This window comes from Thermobia domestica, chromosome 1 (assembly GCF_964235325.1).
Source record: "Thermobia domestica chromosome 1, izTheDome1.hap1.1, whole genome shotgun sequence".
Lineage (NCBI taxonomy): Eukaryota > Metazoa > Arthropoda > Insecta > Zygentoma > Lepismatidae > Thermobia > Thermobia domestica.
In genome coordinates, this window is record NC_137454.1 from 15,004,448 (window position 1) to 15,009,773 (window position 5,326).

Genomic DNA, 5,326 nt, shown 5'->3' on the forward strand with positions numbered 1-5,326 from the left:
TATATAGGAATAACTATCGAGAGCACTACCTTAAACTTAAAACAATGTACACAACATGACGTCCTAAAAAGGAATTGAACCCGGAGGCCCTATTCGCCATAGTGGAAAATACCCTCAATAGCAATGAGAAAATTTTAATCGAAGGTGCATCTCCGTAAAGGAAGAGGAAAAAAAAGGTGGATTGTAAGATCCACATTGATAATCCATGCAAGGGAAGATGTCGAACCCGTGGATCGACCAAGTATGAGGAATATACAACTCTTTTGGAAAAGTGTACCATCCCATTAAACAAGGACATATAATGTCTTTCTAAGACTATTATCCTCGAAAAGGCTAGGGCCGATCAAAAATATGAACAAATATATAAATTAAAAAAACAATCCTGAGCGATTCTTGAAGCAAACTAACGATTTGTGTGATGATGTCAATGTTACTATTGAGCATCGAAATGGATGTACTATTAATGATGTGAAAAATTTCAACAATACCTGACACCCAAGTACCAAATCATTGTCTTTGAAAAGAAACTTAATAGTCGTGAATTTTATGTGATATATTCAGAAATAAAGGGTGGTAAGCAAATATATTTACTGTACAAAGATAATTACTACCAATTAATAACTAGTGTACGTAAACTTTTGCTAGCCGAAGGCTTTTGCGATTATTGTTTACAAAAAGTACAATAAAAAAAATCTACGATTTATTATTATTCAGCAATATGAAGCTTGTATAAAGTCTTCATTTATTCAGCAATATGAAACAACTTTCAATAGTTTATATTGTTTTTTTACACAAGTTTTTAAAAATTTTGTATTGTGTTAATTAGTTTTCAACTCATTCACATAAATATTTGAAAAAATGTTTAGTATGATAGCACTGCACTGCACTACACAGTAACTATTTTTTCTTAGATATTTACTTGAGTAAGATTTACTTGTAACGTTCACAGAAAAAAAAGCATGGCAAATTGTGCCTTTTTACAGTTTGTACATGTAATATACCTACAGAAGAGTAACATTTTCATCCATACGTCTTCATATTTTTTTTTCAATCACAAACACTATCACTATCACGTTGGTTTTTTATTCCAGATTAAGAATTTCTTAAAATCTTTCTGCAAAAATATTTCTATCAGTTGATTAACAAATGTATCATTATGAATGGCATCATCATATATATGAAAAAACTGTTCCAATTTATTAAAAGTATTGTCGTGCATTTTTTGAAACGTATACCAAATTTCGTTTTGTGTGTCCATATCCATAATAACATTTAGTACTTTTGTTTTCAATATATTTTTATGTAACAGAATGCAGTCATGGTTTATTGCGTCTTTCAATCCACGTGCACACCCACTGCAAAGAAGCATACTTCTTCTTTTAGATTCCCACATTTGAAAAGCATTTATTAAGCACTGAATGGTGATGTGAATATTATCGCAGAAACAGACCAATACGTTTTCAGCATTAGACATTTTTCAGTTCGACAAAGTAAACGAATTATATAATAGTTTACAACGTAGTTGCTTTTACGACTTTTTAATTTTAAATAACACTGTAAGTGTTCGAGTAATTTATTACGAGATGATAAATTAATATGAAGTGATCAAACTAAAATAAAAACACTAGGCACAAATATCTTCATTGACCACCATACAAAGAAGAAATCTTTTCATCGACTACAAACAGTACAAGAATATTCTTATGTAGCTTTCTTAACCGCGGTATTTATACTTTTCACCGTGGGATGTAATGACATGTTTGAATTAACCAATGAAAACAAGTTTAAGGTAGACCTCAAACTCATAGTTCCCACCCCCTATTAGTTTTAAATACTATTCTTTTATCCAAATTAGCTTGAATATTTCATCTTTGCATCAGTTTTACAAGCGACAAAGTCACCCAGACCGTTTACTGCTCGTGCTTGAATTTCTATATATTCACATTGAAAGCAATAATTAGAAATCACTATACCTGAAACCCCAATAGCTCCTTTTGTATTTACTTGTCTTTTAATTAGCCTGTTGGATTTCAACGTATCAATAAATAATAATGCTTTTAAATCCATTTTTAAAAATATACTTTTGGTTATTTTACATTTAAGACATGGTGGATTACTTCCTTTTGTGACAACTTTTACCAACGAGTGGTGCTATCTTATCTACAGAATACTCCACACTTGAAAAAATTTATTACTGTTGTTATCATAAGACAATAATTATTGAACTTTCGCTAAATATGTTTACAGATAAAGTATTGCGTACAATAGGGAGAAACAAAATGCTATCGAAAACTCGTCAAATGTTAAGGAATCTTGTAGACAATCCATGTAGTAAGTTGTGAATATATGTTAAAACTGAAGCCTACATTATATATTTGATCAGTGCTAGAAATCCCTGTGAATTTTCATTAGGTAGGCTATATGTTAAAAGCATAGGAAAGAAAAAAACTAACACCAACTTTTGCAATGGCAAAGGAGAATAAATTGTTTCACAAACTTCTTCTTCTTATGTCTGAAGTTTCATGAAAGTAAAATTTATTTATTTGTACAAGTAATCACTGATTTATTTCCTATTTATCTGTATTCTTTTTTCATGTCTATATGACATATATTCAAAGATCATTTACTTATTTAAACAGGTTTTTTATGTCGATGCGTTAGGTTATATATCTCTATTGTATTGAATTAGATTCAATCTCCCAACATGACCCTCCTCCTCTTTGCTAAACGGATAACGTACATGTTATCGGTGGTAACAGACCACAGCCATGTAGAAAATCATCATTATTTTAGTTACACTTTTCTTCACGAACAATAACTTTGTAAGATTATATAAAATACCCATTACTGTTCAAAGGGGAGGTCAACTAAACTACCGCCTTTTTCCTATCATTTCATTTTAACCACTTGTTTTTTTTTTTTAAAAAAAAAAGAAGGCCAGTAGAAACAATTTTCAGTTCAAGTTTTTGAAAACAACCATCTTTTAGTATGTATTAATCTTACTTATTTGACACACAGTTGTTCATTAATTTTACTTATGTACTGTTCAAAACAGAAAAGATTTGTTCAAAGATTTGATAATAAATCTATAAGTACGTTAGCCATAGTTCACTATTGTTTTCTTATCGAGACCAAACTTTTATTCTTTCATAACAGGTCCGTCCCATGATTCACATTTAATTTTAACACTTTTGAAAATACAATTTCCTTGAGCATCCAATAAAATAAAATAAAATTAGAAGAATTACTATGCTGACAAAGTTTCAATGTTTAGTTTTTCAGTGCTAGTTGGTTTCTACAGTTAGACTTTTCTTCATTAGGTATTCATTTATCAATATAAGATCATAATGGCTCAATGGTAAAGGGTTCATTTCCACTGCTTAGGATTTTTGGTTCGGTTAGCGTTTACATTAATTATTTCATTTCTCATAGCGGAGCCATAAGGGCTCAGTGGTAAAGCGTTCATTTCCACTCCTTAGGGTTTCTGGTTCGATTACCGTTTGCATCAATTATTTCATTTCTCATAGCGGAGTCATAAGGGCTCAGTGGTAAAGCGTTCATTTCCACTGTTTAGGGTTTTTGGTTCGATTACCGCTTGCATCCATTATTTCAACATTTTTTATGACAACATTAAGTTTGGATTTATTTCTTATAAATTGTGCTGAACAAACAACGTGTTCTCCCACTTCTTCTTCATTCCACCAATTTCATAACCTTTTCTAAAGTGATCCGACATAATCGTGGGACTCACAGATTTCATTTATTATTCAAAATAATTTCATAATTAAGCGTACACAGATACCATAGTAAGTAAGTAATTTTTTATTTCTAAGAAACAATTTGCTATTTAATCTTTACAATTATTCAGAGTTCGATTCCATGCTGCACAAAGTATCTAAACTGAACTGAACTAAAGTTCTTTTGTCTTTGGGGATTGCGATGGGTTAGTGGTCACCTTTAGTGCTTGCTCTCGATCCTAGGATACTCCAATTATTTGAACATTTTATGACAAGTGTTTGTGTTTCTCATGGCCGCTTTTTTATAAAGTGTCTAAGAGACAACAAATCTTCATGACCTAAGTGTACGGGACTCCATTTCATCCAAATAGATAATGGTATGCCAATTAACATATATGTCATTCTACACTGAAACCCTTTATCTATATTTACCTTAAATAGTTGGATATTATTGTGTTTTTGCACAAATTTTATATACAATACCGTGGTTCGCAAATCCACAGCTTCAAACCCAAAAGAAATACCTAGTTAATTATTCAAGGAATAAAAAAAAACTGATTTTATTGTATGTTCCCTGCCACCAACTACATTTTAGTGTTCACAGAAGAAAAAAGTATTCAAATTCTCTATCTTGTCTCCATAAAAGAAGTTGCTCCGAATAATTTATTAGGAGAGTATCTTTTATTCTCTTACATATTCTTCGAACATCTTATACATGTGAGTGAATAAAATAAATTCATTCACTCATCTTAAACGGATTTAATCAAAAAGTAAAAATTCAGACTTTTCTTTCAGTATACTATCATTTAATAGCAACAACTAATTAGTAAACGAAAATGTTGTTGTTGTTTTAATTCTTATTTATGGACACCAGCAAATATCTCATTAAGCTTGTTTCACCCTACAACTATGTATTTTGGTTAAAATAAAAGGAAAACTCAAGTACAATTTGATATTGAAGGGAAATCAAATTATTTATGATAGCATAATTAAAATCTTTTCAATTGAAACTGTTAACTAAATAGTGCAACGTACTGAAAAGCATAAAGATTTTTTTTCCTGGTTTTTTAAAATTCTAACAACAATTCTTATTCTGAAAATATCTTTTCTATGCTTCGAAACGTTACTGTTAATAAAAGGTATCTATAAGTTCAATATGACACGGGAAAAAAAAAGTTAGACATTTTTTATAACCTTTGTTAGGTAGGTTTTAAAAATTCAAAGGAAAGGAAACTCAAAATTTACCCATTCACCCAAAAACATGATTTATTTACATTATATTTACAATTATTTACAAAAATTTTTCTTTTAGTTTTTTTATTTTTTGAAGTCGTTCCCATTTATTATACGCTGCTATAAATACAGCGTCTTCCCATCTTCTAATATCAATAAATCATCATTTCCCCCCTCCCCCACTGGTGCCGCTATTGGTCTCAATGGTATCACTGCTTCTTCTTCTTTCTCCACCATTGGTATCACTTCTTCTACCACTGGTATTACCTCATCTTCCACCAATATTACTTCTTTTGGTAGTTCATCCACCACTGGTAAATATCTTTTTTGCTTGTTTTTACTTAACTTATTCTCCC